General features: G+C 46.9%; 31 non-coding genes across 31 annotated transcripts; 8 read left to right on the top strand and 23 right to left on the bottom strand.

Moving 5' to 3' along the window:
• Window positions 1–118: 118 nt before the first annotated feature.
• trnad-guc (transfer RNA aspartic acid (anticodon GUC)) lies at window positions 119–190 on the bottom strand. The gene has a single exon. It is a non-coding gene; the product is annotated as a tRNA-Asp (tRNA).
• A 155-nt stretch (window positions 191–345) lies between these two features.
• Window positions 346–417, top strand: trnaq-uug (transfer RNA glutamine (anticodon UUG)). The gene has a single exon. It is a non-coding gene; the product is annotated as a tRNA-Gln (tRNA).
• A 474-nt stretch (window positions 418–891) lies between these two features.
• Window positions 892–963, bottom strand: trnav-cac (transfer RNA valine (anticodon CAC)). Its single transcript has one exon. It is a non-coding gene; the product is annotated as a tRNA-Val (tRNA).
• Window positions 964–1,562: 599 nt separating this feature from the next.
• Window positions 1,563–1,635, bottom strand: trnav-uac (transfer RNA valine (anticodon UAC)). Its single transcript has one exon. It is a non-coding gene; the product is annotated as a tRNA-Val (tRNA).
• Window positions 1,636–2,214: 579 nt separating this feature from the next.
• Window positions 2,215–2,286, bottom strand: trnad-guc (transfer RNA aspartic acid (anticodon GUC)). The gene has a single exon. It is a non-coding gene; the product is annotated as a tRNA-Asp (tRNA).
• A 155-nt stretch (window positions 2,287–2,441) lies between these two features.
• On the top strand, window positions 2,442–2,513 carry trnaq-uug (transfer RNA glutamine (anticodon UUG)). The gene has a single exon. It is a non-coding gene; the product is annotated as a tRNA-Gln (tRNA).
• Window positions 2,514–2,987: 474 nt separating this feature from the next.
• trnav-cac (transfer RNA valine (anticodon CAC)) lies at window positions 2,988–3,060 on the bottom strand. The gene has a single exon. It is a non-coding gene; the product is annotated as a tRNA-Val (tRNA).
• A 598-nt stretch (window positions 3,061–3,658) lies between these two features.
• Window positions 3,659–3,731, bottom strand: trnav-aac (transfer RNA valine (anticodon AAC)). The gene has a single exon. It is a non-coding gene; the product is annotated as a tRNA-Val (tRNA).
• A 577-nt stretch (window positions 3,732–4,308) lies between these two features.
• On the bottom strand, window positions 4,309–4,380 carry trnad-guc (transfer RNA aspartic acid (anticodon GUC)). Its single transcript has one exon. It is a non-coding gene; the product is annotated as a tRNA-Asp (tRNA).
• A 155-nt stretch (window positions 4,381–4,535) lies between these two features.
• trnaq-uug (transfer RNA glutamine (anticodon UUG)) lies at window positions 4,536–4,607 on the top strand. Its single transcript has one exon. It is a non-coding gene; the product is annotated as a tRNA-Gln (tRNA).
• Window positions 4,608–5,081: 474 nt separating this feature from the next.
• Window positions 5,082–5,153, bottom strand: trnav-cac (transfer RNA valine (anticodon CAC)). Its single transcript has one exon. It is a non-coding gene; the product is annotated as a tRNA-Val (tRNA).
• Window positions 5,154–5,749: 596 nt separating this feature from the next.
• Window positions 5,750–5,822, bottom strand: trnav-aac (transfer RNA valine (anticodon AAC)). The gene has a single exon. It is a non-coding gene; the product is annotated as a tRNA-Val (tRNA).
• A 578-nt stretch (window positions 5,823–6,400) lies between these two features.
• trnad-guc (transfer RNA aspartic acid (anticodon GUC)) lies at window positions 6,401–6,472 on the bottom strand. The gene has a single exon. It is a non-coding gene; the product is annotated as a tRNA-Asp (tRNA).
• A 154-nt stretch (window positions 6,473–6,626) lies between these two features.
• On the top strand, window positions 6,627–6,698 carry trnaq-uug (transfer RNA glutamine (anticodon UUG)). The gene has a single exon. It is a non-coding gene; the product is annotated as a tRNA-Gln (tRNA).
• A 474-nt stretch (window positions 6,699–7,172) lies between these two features.
• trnav-cac (transfer RNA valine (anticodon CAC)) lies at window positions 7,173–7,245 on the bottom strand. Its single transcript has one exon. It is a non-coding gene; the product is annotated as a tRNA-Val (tRNA).
• Window positions 7,246–7,842: 597 nt separating this feature from the next.
• On the bottom strand, window positions 7,843–7,915 carry trnav-aac (transfer RNA valine (anticodon AAC)). Its single transcript has one exon. It is a non-coding gene; the product is annotated as a tRNA-Val (tRNA).
• A 579-nt stretch (window positions 7,916–8,494) lies between these two features.
• On the bottom strand, window positions 8,495–8,565 carry trnad-guc (transfer RNA aspartic acid (anticodon GUC)). Its single transcript has one exon. It is a non-coding gene; the product is annotated as a tRNA-Asp (tRNA).
• A 153-nt stretch (window positions 8,566–8,718) lies between these two features.
• trnaq-uug (transfer RNA glutamine (anticodon UUG)) lies at window positions 8,719–8,790 on the top strand. Its single transcript has one exon. It is a non-coding gene; the product is annotated as a tRNA-Gln (tRNA).
• A 474-nt stretch (window positions 8,791–9,264) lies between these two features.
• trnav-cac (transfer RNA valine (anticodon CAC)) lies at window positions 9,265–9,337 on the bottom strand. The gene has a single exon. It is a non-coding gene; the product is annotated as a tRNA-Val (tRNA).
• A 598-nt stretch (window positions 9,338–9,935) lies between these two features.
• trnav-aac (transfer RNA valine (anticodon AAC)) lies at window positions 9,936–10,008 on the bottom strand. The gene has a single exon. It is a non-coding gene; the product is annotated as a tRNA-Val (tRNA).
• Window positions 10,009–10,586: 578 nt separating this feature from the next.
• Window positions 10,587–10,658, bottom strand: trnad-guc (transfer RNA aspartic acid (anticodon GUC)). Its single transcript has one exon. It is a non-coding gene; the product is annotated as a tRNA-Asp (tRNA).
• Window positions 10,659–10,813: 155 nt separating this feature from the next.
• Window positions 10,814–10,885, top strand: trnaq-uug (transfer RNA glutamine (anticodon UUG)). Its single transcript has one exon. It is a non-coding gene; the product is annotated as a tRNA-Gln (tRNA).
• A 473-nt stretch (window positions 10,886–11,358) lies between these two features.
• trnav-cac (transfer RNA valine (anticodon CAC)) lies at window positions 11,359–11,431 on the bottom strand. The gene has a single exon. It is a non-coding gene; the product is annotated as a tRNA-Val (tRNA).
• A 598-nt stretch (window positions 11,432–12,029) lies between these two features.
• Window positions 12,030–12,102, bottom strand: trnav-aac (transfer RNA valine (anticodon AAC)). The gene has a single exon. It is a non-coding gene; the product is annotated as a tRNA-Val (tRNA).
• A 579-nt stretch (window positions 12,103–12,681) lies between these two features.
• Window positions 12,682–12,753, bottom strand: trnad-guc (transfer RNA aspartic acid (anticodon GUC)). Its single transcript has one exon. It is a non-coding gene; the product is annotated as a tRNA-Asp (tRNA).
• Window positions 12,754–12,908: 155 nt separating this feature from the next.
• On the top strand, window positions 12,909–12,980 carry trnaq-uug (transfer RNA glutamine (anticodon UUG)). Its single transcript has one exon. It is a non-coding gene; the product is annotated as a tRNA-Gln (tRNA).
• A 474-nt stretch (window positions 12,981–13,454) lies between these two features.
• Window positions 13,455–13,527, bottom strand: trnav-cac (transfer RNA valine (anticodon CAC)). The gene has a single exon. It is a non-coding gene; the product is annotated as a tRNA-Val (tRNA).
• Window positions 13,528–14,123: 596 nt separating this feature from the next.
• Window positions 14,124–14,196, bottom strand: trnav-aac (transfer RNA valine (anticodon AAC)). The gene has a single exon. It is a non-coding gene; the product is annotated as a tRNA-Val (tRNA).
• Window positions 14,197–14,775: 579 nt separating this feature from the next.
• trnad-guc (transfer RNA aspartic acid (anticodon GUC)) lies at window positions 14,776–14,847 on the bottom strand. The gene has a single exon. It is a non-coding gene; the product is annotated as a tRNA-Asp (tRNA).
• Window positions 14,848–15,001: 154 nt separating this feature from the next.
• Window positions 15,002–15,073, top strand: trnaq-uug (transfer RNA glutamine (anticodon UUG)). The gene has a single exon. It is a non-coding gene; the product is annotated as a tRNA-Gln (tRNA).
• A 472-nt stretch (window positions 15,074–15,545) lies between these two features.
• On the bottom strand, window positions 15,546–15,617 carry trnav-cac (transfer RNA valine (anticodon CAC)). Its single transcript has one exon. It is a non-coding gene; the product is annotated as a tRNA-Val (tRNA).
• Between the last annotated feature and the right edge of the window lie 334 nt (window positions 15,618–15,951).

The following is a 15,951-nucleotide window of genomic DNA, read 5'->3' as shown; positions in this document are numbered from 1 at the left end:
AGAAATTCCACATGGTCTTTTTGAATGATGGACTCCGTGCAAGAAATGCACGTAGCGTGCGATTAAAGGGTGTGTGGTCATTCCAGGTAAAAGGCAGAGCAGAGAAGGAGACTGCTCACTCCCCGTCGGGGAATCGAACCCCGGTCTTCCGCGTGACAGGCGGAGATACTGTCCACTATACTAACGAGGACCTGCGAGGCGCTGCCAGAGTCACGTCAAGCTGGGATTTGCAGTAGGTAGGTATGACACGCAAACTGTTGTCGGCCATGTAAAAATCTCCATCAGTTTACCAGGAACTACAGTTTTATGGGTGTTTGACAGACAACTTTTTTCTTCAGTCAGCAGGGTTCCATGGTGTAATGGTGAGCACTCTGGACTTTGACGCCAGTGAGCTGAGTTCAAGTCTCAGTGGAACCTCATTTGGCTTTCTTGCCCTTTGCTCCACAGGTACATTAGCATTAGCACACGCTAGCATGAGAGTCTAAGGACTTAAAGAACAAGTTAGTGGCCCAGTCAATTCCACTCCTCTTCTGTTGACTGATCTCATCTGCGCGTGGTCTTCATGCCGCACCAAACCTGGCTCATGCTCTTCTGCTGCACTTTCCACTTCAGCGTCCCGCTATGTCTTTCATTGGCCATCTTTACTCAAGTCAACAATTCCCCTTGTACTCTTCTCACTTCTAATTCTGTTGCCACCACTGAAGACCCCGAGCTTCTGGTTGACAAGCTCTTTGATGTCCTTTGCTTGGCTAGCACACAACCTACAGAAGACAAAACTAGGAGACTTATTTCTCAATAGGGACGCAAGTAAAACAGAGAAAATGCTGGACAAGCAGAGTTGTCTAAACAGTGAACATCATTTCCCTTGTGACCAAAGAAGCAAAACATCCATGTTTCCGCCCGGTTTCGGACCGGGACCTTTCACGTGTGAGGCAAACGTGATAACCACTACACTACGGAAACGGTGAGCGATGACTTGCTTGGCTTTGCAATGTGTCTCAATGAGTAATCTGGCCAATCTGACAAATCTGATGGCATGTTACTATCATGTCCTTGAACGGAAGGAGCCATGAAGAAGAGACAGACGCTCGCTAGCAAGGAATCTGAACTATAGTCTCCATGTTAGGCTCACTTAAACTTTTGACATTTAGGAGTTCTCTGAAGCAAGCGCAGCACAACATATGCTGCCCTAAGAACCCCAGAACCTCGAGCAGCAGAAATGTTGCCTAAAGAGGCCATGTGTTTCATCGCGTTGTGCATTGGCTGAAAATAGGCCCAAGTCCTGTGCAGGCCAGCTAGAGCCACTCATTTCCAAGACCTTAGTCTGTGCCTGCATCTTCAGTAAATATGGTGACTCTAGACATGTTGATTTGTGTGAAATCTTCTGAAATTTGGGCTATAGACAACTTTTTAGCAACATGAGCATCCAAAGGTTACAAACGTCAGAGCCCTGAACAAGGTTTGAGTACTTTCTCTCCTGTGTGTCCCAAACAGCAGTACAACCCCACAAGATAAAGCAATGCCTGCAGGCAGACACTTTTGTATGGGGAAACAAGGAAGGATGTTTCCGCCTGGTTTCGGACCAGGGACCTTTCGCGTGTAAGGCAAACGTGATAACCACTACACTACGGAAACGGAGCGTGCGTGCCCTCTCCTCATTAGAGGGGCATTTCGATGCCTTCTTACATTTGAGGACTGCTATGACAGATCATGTAGCACTAGTGAGAAGCGGGGAACTCCCATTTGTGTAATTTTTCAAGCATTCCCCCAGTTATGGTTATATTGACAATCCAAATTGTGATCTCGAGACAGCATCTCTTCTCGTGGGAGCTGATCTTCTTGTTGACAAGCTCTTTGATGTTCTTTGTCTGGCTAGCACACAACCTACAGAAGACAAAGCCAAGAGACTTATTTGTCAATAGGGACGCAAGTAAAGCGGAGAAAACGCTGGACAAGCAGAGTTCTCTTGGACTAGCATCTCTTCTCATGGGAGCTCTTGCCTAGAAGACATTTTTGACTTGTGAGCGCACAGGTGGAATTGATGTTTTTTCAAGCCCAGTATAGGACTAGATTATTAGATTGACTAGGATGTGGGGGAGAAATTCCACAGGGTCTTTTGAATGATGGACTCCGTGCAAGAAATGCACGTAGCGTGCGATTAAAGGGTGTGTGGTCATTCCAGGTAAAAGGCAGAGCAGAGAAGGAGACTGCTCACTCCCCGTCGGGGAATCGAACCCCGGTCTTCCGCGTGACAGGCGGAGATACTGTCCACTATACTAACGAGGACCTGCGAGGCGCTGCCAGAGTCACGTCAAGCTGGGATTTGCAGTAGGTAGGTATGACACGCAAACTGTTGTCGGCCATGTAAAAATCTCCATCAGTTTACCAGGAACTACAGTTTTATGGGTGTTTGACAGACAACTTTTTTCTTCAGTCAGCAGGGTTCCATGGTGTAATGGTGAGCACTCTGGACTTTGACTCCAGTGATCTGAGTTCAAGTCTCAGTGGAACCTCATTTGGCTTTCTTGCCCTTTGCTCCACAGGTACATTAGCATTAGCACACGCTAGCATGAGAGTCTAAGGACTTAAAGAACAAGTTAGTGGCCCAGTCAATTCCACTCCTCTTCTGTTGACTGATCTCATCTGCGCGTGGTCTTCATGCCGCACCAAACCTGGCTCATGCTCTTCTGCTGCACTTTCCACTTCAGCGTCCCGCTATGTCTTTCATTGGCCATCTTTACTCAAGTCAACAATTCCCCTTGTACTCTTCTCACTTCTAATTCTGTTGCCACCACTGAAGACCCCGAGCTTCTGGTTGACAAGCTCTTTGATGTCCTTTGCTTGGCTAGCACACAACCTACAGAAGACAAAACTAGGAGACTTATTTCTCAATAGGGACGCAAGTAAAACAGAGAAAATGCTGGACAAGCAGAGTTGTCTAAACAGTGAACATCATTTCCCTTGTGACCAAAGAAGCAAAACATCCATGTTTCCGCCCGGTTTCGGACCGGGGACCTTTCGCGTGTGAGGCAAACGTGATAACCACTACACTACGGAAACGGTGAGCGATGACTTGCTTGGCTTTGCAATGTGTCTCAATGAGTAATCTGGCCAATCTGACAAATCTGATGGCATGTTACTATCATGTCCTTGAACGGAAGGAGCCATGAAGAAGAGACAGACGCTCGCTAGCAAGGAATCTGAACTATAGTCTCCATGTTAGGCTCACTTAAACTTTTGACATTTAGGAGTTCTCTGAAGCAAGCGCAGCACAACATATGCTGCCCTAAGAACCCCAGAACCTCGAGCAGCAGAAATGTTGCCTAAAGAGGCCATGTGTTTCATCGCGTTGTGCATTGGCTGAAAATAGGCCCAAGTCCTGTGCAGGCCAGCTAGAGCCACTCATTTCCAAGACCTTAGTCTGTGCCTGCATCTTCAGTAAATATGGTGACTCTAGACATGTTGATTTGTGTGAAATTTTCTGAAATTTGGGCTATAGACAACTTTTTAGCAACATGAGCATCCAAAGGTTACAAACGTCACAGCCCTGAACAAGGTTGAGTACTTTCTCTCCTGTGTGTCCCAAACAGCAGTACAACCCCACAAGATAAAGCAATGCCTGCAGGCAGACACTTTTGTATGGGGAAACAAGGAAGCATGTTTCCGCCTGGTTTCGGACCAGGGACCTTTCGCGTGTTAGGCGAACGTGATAACCACTACACTACGGAAACGGAGCGTGCGTGCCCTCTCCTCATTAGAGGGGCATTTCGATGCCTTCTTACATTTGAGGACTGCTATGACAGATCATGTAGCACTAGTGAGAAGCGGGGAACTCCCATTTGTGTAATTTTTCAAGCATTCCCCAGTTATGGTTATATTGACAATCCAAATTGTGATCTCGAGACAGCATCTCTTCTCGTGGGAGCTGATCTTCTTGTTGACAAGCTCTTTGATGTTCTTTGTCTGGCTAGCACACAACCTACAGAAGACAAAGCCAAGAGACTTATTTGTCAATAGGGACGCAAGTAAAGCGGAGAAAACGCTGGACAAGCAGAGTTCTCTTGGACTAGCATCTCTTCTCATGGGAGCTCTTGCCTAGAAGACATTTTGACTTGTGAGCGCACAGGTGGAATTGATGTTTTTCAAGCCCATTATAGGACTAGATTATTAGATTGACTAGGATGTGGGGGAGAAATTCCACAGGGTCTTTTTGAATGATGGACTCCGTGCAAGAAATGCACGTAGCGTGCGATTAAAGGGTGTGTGGTCATTCCAGGTAAAAGGCAGAGCAAAGAAGGAGACTGCTCACTCCCCGTCAGGGAATCAAACCCCGGTCTTCCGCGTGACAGGCGGAGATACTGTCCACTATACTAACGAGGACCTGCGAGGCGCTGCCAGAGTCACGTCAAGCTGGGATTTGCAGTAGGTAGGTATGACACGCAAACTGTTGTCGGCCATGTAAAAATCTCCATCAGTTTACCAGGAACTACAGTTTTATGGGTGTTTGACAGACAACTTTTTTCTTCAGTCAGCAGGGTTCCATGGTGTAATGGTGAGCACTCTGGACTTTGACTCCAGTGATCTGAGTTCAAGTCTCAGTGGAACCTCATTTGGCTTTCTTGCCCTTTGCTCCACAGGTACATTAGCATTAGCACACGCTAGCATGAGAGTCTAAGGACTTAAAGAACAAGTTAGTGGCCCAGTCAATTCCACTCCTCTTCTGTTGACTGATCTCATCTGCGCGTGGTCTTCATGCCGCACCAAACCTGGCTCATGCTCTTCTGCTGCACTTTCCACTTCAGCGTCCCGCTATGTCTTTCATTGGCCATCTTTACTCAAGTCAACAATTCCCCTTGTACTCTTCTCACTTCTAATTCTGTTGCCACCACTGAAGACCCCGAGCTTCTGGTTGACAAGCTCTTTGATGTCCTTTGCTTGGCTAGCACACAACCTACAGAAGACAAAACTAGGAGACTTATTTCTCAATAGGGACGCAAGTAAAACAGAGAAAATGCTGGACAAGCAGAGTTGTCTAAACAGTGAACATCATTTCCCTTGTGACCAAAGAAGCAAAACATCCATGTTTCCGCCCGGTTTCGGACCGGGGACCTTTCGCGTGTGAGGCGAACGTGATAACCACTACACTACGGAACGGTGAGCGATGACTTGCTTGGCTTTGCAATGTGTCTCAATGAGTAATCTGGCCAATCTGACAAATCTGATGGCATGTTACTATCATGTCCTTGAACGGAAGGAGCCATGAAGAAGAGACAGACGCTCGCTAGCAAGGAATCTGAACTATAGTCTCCATGTTAGGCTCACTTAAACTTTTGACATTTAGGAGTTCTCTGAAGCAAGCGCAGCACAACATATGCTGCCCTAAGAACCCCAGAACCTCGAGCAGCAGAAATGTTGCCTAAAGAGGCCATGTGTTTCATCGCGTTGTGCATTGGCTGAAAATAGGCCCAAGTCCTGTGCAGGCCAGCTAGAGCCACTCATTTCCAAGACCTTAGTCTGTGCCTGCATCTTCAGTAAATATGGTGACTCTAGACATGTTGATTTGTGTGAAATCTTCTGAAATTTGGGCTATAGAAACTTTTTGCAACATGAGCATCCAAAGGTTACAAACGTCACAGCCCTGAACAAGGTTTGAGTACTTTCTCTCCTGTGTGTCCCAAACAGCAGTACAACCCCACAAGATAAAGCAATGCCTGCAGGCAGACACTTTGTATGGGGAAACAAGGAAGCATGTTTCCGCCTGGTTTCGGACCAGGGACCTTTCGCGTGTTAGGCGAACGTGATAACCACTACACTACGGAAACGGAGCGTGCGTGCCCTCTCCTCATTAGAGGGGCATTTCGATGCCTTCTTACATTTGAGGACTGCTATGACAGATCATGTAGCACTAGTGAGAAGCGGGGAACTCCCATTTGTGTAATTTTTCAAGCATTCCCCAGTTATGGTTATATTGACAATCCAAATTGTGATCTCGAGACAGCATCTCTTCTCGTGGGAGCTGATCTTCTTGTTGACAAGCTCTTTGATGTTCTTTGTCTGGCTAGCACACAACCTACAGAAGACAAAGCCAAGAGACTTATTTGTCAATAGGGACGCAAGTAAAGCGGAGAAAACGCTGGACAAGCAGAGTTCTCTGGACTAGCATCTCTTCTCATGGGAGCTCTTGCCTAGAAGACATTTTTGACTTGTGAGCGCACAGGTGGAATTGATGTTTTTTCAAGCCCATTATAGGACTAGATTATTAGATTGACTAGGATGTGGGGGAGAAATTCCACAGGGTCTTTTTGAATGATGGACTCCGTGCAAGAAATGCACGTAGCGTGCGATTAAAGGGTGTGTGGTCATTCCAGGTAAAAGGCAGAGCAGAGAAGGAGACTGCTCACTCCCCGTCGGGGAATCGAACCCCGGTCTTCCGCGTGACAGGCGGAGATACTGTCCACTATACTAACGAGGACCTGCGAGCCGCTGCCAGAGTCACGTCAAGCTGGGATTTGCAGTAGGTAGGTATGACACGCAAACTGTTGTCGGCCATGTAAAATCTCCATCAGTTTACCAGGAACTACAGTTTTATGGGTGTTTGACAGACAACTTTTTTCTTCAGTCAGCAGGGTTCCATGGTGTAATGGTGAGCACTCTGGACTTTGACTCCAGTGATCTGAGTTCAAGTCTCAGTGGAACCTCATTTGGCTTTCTTGCCCTTTGCTCCACAGGTACATTAGCATTAGCACACGCTAGCATGAGAGTCTAAGGACTTAAAGAACAAGTTAGTGGCCCAGTCAATTCCACTCCTCTTCTGTTGACTGATCTCATCTGCGCGTGGTCTTCATGCCGCACCAAACCTGGCTCATGCTCTTCTGCTGCACTTTCCACTTCAGCGTCCCGCTATGTCTTTCATTGGCCATCTTTACTCAAGTCAACAATTCCCCTTGTACTCTTCTCACTTCTAATTCTGTTGCCACCACTGAAGACCCCGAGCTTCTGGTTGACAAGCTCTTTGATGTCCTTTGCTTGGCTAGCACACAACCTACAGAAGACAAAACTAGGAGACTTATTTCTCAATAGGGACGCAAGTAAAACAGAGAAAATGCTGGACAAGCAGAGTTGTCTAAAAAGTGAACATCATTTCCCTTGTGACCAAAGAAGCAAAACATCCATGTTTCCGCCCGGTTTCGGACCGGGGACCTTTCGCGTGTGAGGCGAACGTGATAACCACTACACTACGGAAACGGTGAGCGATGACTTGCTTGGCTTTGCAATGTGTCTCAATGAGTAATCTGGCCAATCTGACAAATCTGATGGCATGTTACTATCATGTCCTTGAACGGAAGGAGCCATGAAGAAGAGACAGACGCTCGCTAGCAAGGAATCTGAACTATAGTCTCCATGTTAGGCTCACTTAAACTTTTGACATTTAGGAGTTCTCTGAAGCAAGCGCAGCACAACATATGCTGCCCTAAGAACCCAGAACCTCGAGCAGCAGAAATGTTGCCTAAAGAGGCCATGTGTTTCATCGCGTTGTGCATTGGCTGAAAATAGGCCCAAGTCCTGTGCAGGCCAGCTAGAGCCACTCATTTCCAAGACCTTAGTCTGTGCCTGCATCTTCAGTAATATGGTGACTCTAGACATGTTGATTTGTGTGAAATTTTCTGAAATTTGGGCTATAGACAACTTTTTAGCAACATGAGCATCCAAAGGTTACAAACGTCACAGCCCTGAACAAGGTTTGAGTACTTTCTCTCCTGTGTGTCCCAAACAGCAGTACAACCCCACAAGATAAAGCAATGCCTGCAGGCAGACACTTTTGTATGGGGAAACAAGGAAGCATGTTTCCGCCTGGTTTCGGACCAGGGACCTTTCGCGTGTTAGGCGAACGTGATAACCACTACACTACGGAAACGGAGCGTGCGTGCCCTCTCCTCATTAGAGGGGCATTTCGATGCCTTCTTACATTTGAGGACTGCTATGACAGATCATGTAGCACTAGTGAGAAGCGGGGAACTCCCATTTGTGTAATTTTTCAAGCATTCCCCCAGTTATGGTTATATTGACAATCCAAATTGTGATCTCGAGACAGCATCTCTTCTCGTGGGAGCTGATCTTCTTGTTGACAAGCTCTTTGATGTTCTTTGTCTGGCTAGCACACAACCTACAGAAGACAAAGCCAAGAGACTTATTTGTCAATAGGGACGCAAGTAAAGCGGAGAAAACGCTGGACAAGCAGAGTTCTCTTGGACTAGCATCTCTTCTCATGGGAGCTCTTGCCTAGAAGACATTTTTGACTTGTGAGCGCACAGGTGGAATTGATGTTTTTCAAGCCCATTATAGGACTAGATTATTAGATTGACTAGGATGTGGGGGAGAAATTCCACAGGGTCTTTTTGAATGATGGACTCCGTGCAAGAAATGCACGTAGCGTGCGATTAAAGGGTGTGTGGTCATTCCAGGTAAAAGGCAGAGCAGAGAAGGAGACTGCTCACTCCCCGTCGGGAATCGAACCCCGGTCTTCCGCGTGACAGGCGGAGATACTGTCCACTATACTAACGAGGACCTGCGAGGCGCTGCCAGAGTCACGTCAAGCTGGGATTTGCAGTAGGTAGGTATGACACGCAAACTGTTGTCGGCCATGTAAAAATCTCCATCAGTTTACCAGGAACTACAGTTTTATGGGTGTTTGACAGACACTTTTTCTTCAGTCAGCAGGGTTCCATGGTGTAATGGTGAGCACTCTGGACTTTGACTCCAGTGATCTGAGTTCAAGTCTCAGTGGAACCTCATTTGGCTTTCTTGCCCTTTGCTCCACAGGTACATTAGCATTAGCACACGCTAGCATGAGAGTCTAAGGACTTAAAGAACAAGTTAGTGGCCCAGTCAATTCCACTCCTCTTCTGTTGACTGATCTCATCTGCGCGTGGTCTTCATGCCGCACCAAACCTGGCTCATGCTCTTCTGCTGCACTTTCCACTTCAGCGTCCCGCTATGTCTTTCATTGGCCATCTTTACTCAAGTCAACAATTCCCCTTGTACTCTTCTCACTTCTAATTCTGTTGCCACCACTGAAGACCCCGAGCTTCTGGTTGACAAGCTCTTTGATGTCCTTTGCTTGGCTAGCACACAACCTACAGAAGACAAAACTAGGAGACTTATTTCTCAATAGGGACGCAAGTAAAACAGAGAAAATGCTGGACAAGCAGAGTTGTCTAAACAGTGAACATCATTTCCCTTGTGACCAAAGAAGCAAAACATCCATGTTTCCGCCCGGTTTCGGACCGGGGACCTTTCGCGTGTGAGGCGAACGTGATAACCACTACACTACGGAAACGGTGAGCGATGACTTGCTTGGCTTTGCAATGTGTCTCAATGAGTAATCTGGCCAATCTGACAAATCTGATGGCATGTTACTATCATGTCCTTGAACGGAAGGAGCCATGAAGAAGAGACAGACGCTCGCTAGCAAGGAATCTGAACTATAGTCTCCATGTTAGGCTCACTTAAACTTTTGACATTTAGGAGTTCTCTGAAGCAAGCGCAGCACAACATATGCTGCCCTAAGAACCCCAGAACCTCGAGCAGCAGAAATGTTGCCTAAAGAGGCCATGTGTTTCATCGCGTTGTGCATTGGCTGAAAATAGGCCCAAGTCCTGTGCAGGCCAGCTAGAGCCACTCATTTCCAAGACCTTAGTCTGTGCCTGCATCTTCAGTAAATATGGTGACTCTAGACATGTTGATTTGTGTGAAATTTTCTGAAATTTGGGCTATAGACAACTTTTTAGCAACATGAGCATCCAAAGGTTACAAACGTCACAGCCCTGAACAAGGTTTGAGTACTTTCTCTCCTGTGTGTCCCAAACAGCAGTACAACCCCACAAGATAAGCAATGCCTGCAGGCAGACACTTTTGTATGGGGAAACAAGGAAGCATGTTTCCGCCTGGTTTCGGACCAGGGACCTTTCGCGTGTTAGGCGAACGTGATAACCACTACACTACGGAAACGGAGCGTGCGTGCCCTCTCCTCATTAGAGGGGCATTTCGATGCCTTCTTACATTTGAGGACTGCTATGACAGATCATGTAGCACTAGTGAGAAGCGGGGAACTCCCATTTGTGTAATTTTTCAAGCATTCCCCCAGTTATGGTTATATTGACAATCCAAATTGTGATCTCGAGACAGCATCTCTTCTCGTGGGAGCTGATCTTCTTGTTGACAAGCTCTTTGATGTTCTTTGTCTGGCTAGCACACAACCTACAGAAGACAAAGCCAAGAGACTTATTTGTCAATAGGGACGCAAGTAAAGCGGAGAAAACGCTGGACAAGCAGAGTTCTCTTGGACTAGCATCTCTTCTCATGGGAGCTCTTGCCTAGAAGACATTTTTGACTTGTGAGCGCACAGGTGGAATTGATGTTTTTTCAAGCCCATTATAGGACTAGATTATTAGATTGACTAGGATGTGGGGAGAAATTCCACAGGGTCTTTTGAATGATGGACTCCGTGCAAGAAATGCACGTAGCGTGCGATTAAAGGGTGTGTGGTCATTCCAGGTAAAAGGCAGAGCAGAGAAGGAGACTGCTCACTCCCCGTCGGGGAATCGAACCCCGGTCTTCCGCGTGACAGGCGGAGATACTGTCCACTATACTAACGAGGACCTGCGAGGCGCTGCCAGAGTCACGTCAAGCTGGGATTTGCAGTAGGTAGGTATGACACGCAAACTGTTGTCGGCCATGTAAAAATCTCCATCAGTTTACCAGGAACTACAGTTTTATGGGTGTTTGACAGACAACTTTTTTCTTCAGTCAGCAGGGTTCCATGGTGTAATGGTGAGCACTCTGGACTTTGACTCCAGTGATCTGAGTTCAAGTCTCAGTGGAACCTCATTTGGCTTTCTTGCCCTTTGCTCCACAGGTACATTAGCATTAGCACACGCTAGCATGAGAGTCTAAGGACTTAAAGAACAAGTTAGTGGCCCAGTCAATTCCACTCCTCTTCTGTTGACTGATCTCATCTGCGCGTGGTCTTCATGCCGCACCAAACTGGCTCATGCTCTTCTGCTGCACTTTCCACTTCAGCGTCCCGCTATGTCTTTCATTGGCCATCTTTACTCAAGTCAACAATTCCCCTTGTACTCTTCTCACTTCTAATTCTGTTGCCACCACTGAAGACCCCGAGCTTCTGGTTGACAAGCTCTTTGATGTCCTTTGCTTGGCTAGCACACAACCTACAGAAGACAAAACTAGGAGACTTATTTCTCAATAGGGACGCAAGTAAAACAGAGAAAATGCTGGACAAGCAGAGTTGTCTAAACAGTGAACATCATTTCCCTTGTGACCAAAGAAGCAAAACATCCATGTTTCCGCCCGGTTTCGGACCGGGGACCTTTCGCGTGTGAGGCGAACGTGATAACCACTACACTACGGAAACGGTGAGCGATGACTTGCTTGGCTTTGCAATGTGTCTCAATGAGTAATCTGGCCAATCTGACAAATCTGATGGCATGTTACTATCATGTCCTTGAACGGAAGGAGCCATGAAGAAGAGACAGACGCTCGCTAGCAAGGAATCTGAACTATAGTCTCCATGTTAGGCTCACTTAAACTTTTGACATTTAGGAGTTCTCTGAAGCAAGCGCAGCACAACATATGCTGCCCTAAGAACCCCAGAACCTCGAGCAGCAGAAATGTTGCCTAAAGAGGCCATGTGTTTCATCGCGTTGTGCATTGGCTGAAAATAGGCCCAAGTCCTGTGCAGGCCAGCTAGAGCCACTCATTTCCAAGACCTTAGTCTGTGCCTGCATCTTCAGTAAATATGGTGACTCTAGACATGTTGATTTGTGTGAAATTTTCTGAAATTTGGGCTATAGACAACTTTTAGCAACATGAGCATCCAAAGGTTACAAACGTCACAGCCCTGAACAAGGTTTGAGTACTTTCTCTCCTGTGTGTCCCAAACAGCAGTACAACCCCACAAGATAAAGCAATGCCTGCAGGCAGACACTTTTGTATGGGGAAACAAGGAAGCATGTTTCCGCCTGGTTTCGGACCAGGGACCTTTCGCGTGTTAGGCGAACGTGATAACCACTACACTACGGAAACGGAGCGTGCGTGCCCTCTCCTCATTAGAGGGGCATTTCGATGCCTTCTTACATTTGAGGACTGCTATGACAGATCATGTAGCACTAGTGAGAAGCGGGGAACTCCCATTTGTGTAATTTTTCAAGCATTCCCCCAGTTATGGTTATATTGACAATCCAAATTGTGATCTCGAGACAGCATCTCTTCTCGTGGGAGCTGATCTTCTTGTTGACAAGCTCTTTGATGTCTTTGTCTGGCTAGCACACAACCTACAGAAGACAAAGCCAAGAGACTTATTTGTCAATAGGGACGCAAGTAAAGCGGAGAAAACGCTGGACAAGCAGAGTTCTCTTGGACTAGCATCTCTTCTCATGGGAGCTCTTGCCTAGAAGACATTTTTGACTTGTGAGCGCACAGGTGGAATTGATGTTTTTTCAAGCCCATTATAGGACTAGATTATTAGATTGACTAGGATGTGGGGGAGAAATTCCACAGGGTCTTTTTGAATGATGGACTCCGTGCAAGAAATGCACGTAGCGTGCGATTAAAGGGTGTGTGGTCATTCCAGGTAAAAGGCAGAGCAGAGAAGGAGACTGCTCACTCCCCGTCGGGGAATCGAACCCCGGTCTTCCGCGTGACAGGCGGAGATACTGTCCACTATACTAACGAGGACCTGCGAGGCGCTGCCAGAGTCACGTCAAGCTGGGATTTGCAGTAGGTAGGTATGACACGCAAACTGTTGTCGGCCATGTAAAAATCTCCATCAGTTTACCAGAACGTAGAGTTTTATGGGTGTTTGACAGACAACTTTTTTCTTCAGTCAGCAGGGTTCCATGGTGTAATGGTGAGCACTCTGGACTTTGACTCCAGTGATCTGAGTTCAAGTCTCAGTGGAACCTCATTTGGCTTTCTTGCCCTTTGCTCCACAGGTACATTAGCATTAGCACACGCTAGCATGAGAGTCTAAGGACTTAAAGAACAAGTTAGTGGCCCAGTCAATTCCACTCCTCTTCTGTTGACTGATCTCATCTGCGCGTGGTCTTCATGCCGCACCAAACCTGGCTCATGCTCTTCTGCTGCACTTTCCACTTCAGCGTCCCGCTATGTCTTTCATTGGCCATCTTTACTCAAGTCAACAATTCCCCTTGTACTCTTCTCACTTCTAATTCTGTTGCCACCACTGAAGACCCCGAGCTTCTGGTTGACAAGCTCTTTGATGTCCTTTGCTTGGCTAGCACACAACCTACAGAAGACAAAACTAGGAGACTTATTTCTCAATAGGGACGCAAGTAAAACAGAGAAAATGCTGGACAAGCAGAGTTGTCTAAACAGTGAACATCATTTCCCTTGTGACCAAAGAAGCAAAACATCCATGTTTCCGCCCGGTTTCGGACCGGGGACCTTTCGCGTGTGAGGCGAACGTGATAACCACTACACTACGGAAACGGTGAGCGATGACTTGCTTGGCTTTGCAATGTGTCTCAATGAGTAATCTGGCCAATCTGACAAATCTGATGGCATGTTACTATCATGTCCTTGAACGGAAGGAGCCATGAAGAAGAGACAGACGCTCGCTAGCAAGGAATCTGAACTATAGTCTCCATGTTAGGCTCACTTAAACTTTTGACATTTAGGAGTTCTCTGAAGCAAGCGCAGCACAACATATGCTGCCCTAAGACCCCAGAACCTCGAGCAGCAGAAATGTTGCCTAAAGAGCCATGTGTTTCATCGCGTTGTGCATTGGCTGAAAATAGGCCCAAGTCCTGTGCAGGCCAGCTAGAGCCACTCATTTCCAAGACCTTAGTCTGTGCCTGCATCTTCAGTAAATATGGTGACTCTAGACATGTTGATTTGTGTGAAATTTTCTGAAATTTGGGCTATAGACAACTTTTTAGCAACATGAGCATCCAAAGGTTACAACGTCAGAGCCCTGAACAAGGTTTGAGTACTTTCTCTCCTGTGTGTCCCAAACAGCAGTACAACCCCACAAGATAAAGCAATGCCTGCAGGCAGACACTTTTGTATGGGGAAACAAGGAAGCATGTTTCCGCCTGGTTTCGGACCAGGGACCTTTCGCGTGTTAGGCGAACGTGATAACCACTACACTACGGAAACGGAGCGTGCGTGCCCTCTCCTCATTAGAGGGGCATTTCGATGCCTTCTTACATTTGAGGACTGCTATGACAGATCATGTAGCACTAGTGAGAAGCGGGGAACTCCCATTTGTGTAATTTTTCAAGCATTCCCCCAGTTATGGTTATATTGACAATCCAAATTGTGATCTCGAGACAGCATCTCTTCTCGTGGGAGCTGATCTTCTTGTTGACAAGCTCTTTGATGTTCTTTGTCTGGCTAGCACACAACCTACAGAAGACAAGCCAAGAGACTTATTTGTCAATAGGGACGCAAGTAAAGCGGAGAAAACGCTGGACAAGCAGAGTTCTCTTGGACTAGCATCTCTTCTCATGGGAGCTCTTGCCTAGAAGACATTTTTGACTTGTGAGCGCACAGGTGGAATTGATGTTTTTTCAAGCCCATTATAGGACTAGATTATTAGATTGACTAGGATGTGGGGGAGAAATTCCACAGGGTCTTTTTGAATGATGGACTCCGTGCAAGAAATGCACGTAGCGTGCGATTAAAGGGTGTGTGGTCATTCCAGGTAAAAGGCAGAGCAGAGAAGGAGACTGCTCACTCCCCGTCGGGGAATCGAACCCCGGTCTTCCGCGTGACAGGCGGAGATACTGTCCACTATACTAACGAGGACCTGCGAGGCGCTGCCAGAGTCACGTCAAGCTGGGATTTGCAGTAGGTAGGTATGACACGCAAACTGTTGTCGGCCATGTAAAATCTCCATCAGTTTACCAGGAACTACAGTTTTATGGGTGTTTGACAGACAACTTTTTTCTTCAGTCAGCAGGGTTCCATGGTGTAATGGTGAGCACTCTGGACTTTGACTCCAGTGATCTGAGTTCAAGTCTCAGTGGAACCTCATTTGGCTTTCTTGCCCTTTGCTCCACAGGTACATTAGCATTAGCACACGCTAGCATGAGAGTCTAAGGACTTAAAGAACAAGTTAGTGGCCCAGTCAATTCCACTCCTCTTCTGTTGACTGATCTCATCTGCGCGTGGTCTTCATGCCGCACCAAACCTGGCTCATGCTCTTCTGCTGCACTTTCCACTTCAGCGTCCCGCTATGTCTTTCATTGCCATCTTTACTCAAGTCAACAATTCCCCTTGTACTCTTCTCACTTCTAATTCTGTTGCCACCACTGAAGACCCCGAGCTTCTGGTTGACAAGCTCTTGATGTCCTTTGCTTGGCTAGCACACAACCTACAGAAGACAAAACTAGGAGACTTATTTCTCAATAGGGACGCAAGTAAAACAGAGAAAATGCTGGACAAGCAGAGTTGTCTAAACAGTGAACATCATTTCCCTTGTGACCAAAGAAGCAAAACATCCATGTTTCCGCCCGGTTTCGGACCGGGGACCTTCGCGTGTGAGGCGAACGTGATAACCACTACACTACGGAAACGGTGAGCGATGACTTGCTTGGCTTTGCAATGTGTCTCAATGAGTAATCTGGCCAATCTGACAAATCTGATGGCATGTTACTATCATGTCCTTGAACGGAAGGAGCCATGAAGAAGAGACAGACGCTCGCTAGCAAGGAATCTGAACTATAGTCTCCATGTTAGGCTCACTTAAACTTTTGACATTTAGGAGTTCTCTGAAGCAAGCGCAGCACAACATATGCTGCCCTAAGAACCCCAGAACCTCGAGCAGCAGAAATGTTGCCTAAAGAGGCCATGTGTTTCATCGCGTTGTGCATTGGCTGAAAATAGGCCCAAGTCCTGTGCAGGCCAGCT

This window comes from Oreochromis niloticus, linkage group LG11 (assembly GCF_001858045.2).
Source record: "Oreochromis niloticus isolate F11D_XX linkage group LG11, O_niloticus_UMD_NMBU, whole genome shotgun sequence".
NCBI lineage: Eukaryota > Metazoa > Chordata > Actinopteri > Cichliformes > Cichlidae > Oreochromis > Oreochromis niloticus.
The sequence above is the reverse complement of the archived record's forward strand: the minus strand, read 5'-3'. Positions and strand labels throughout refer to the sequence as shown.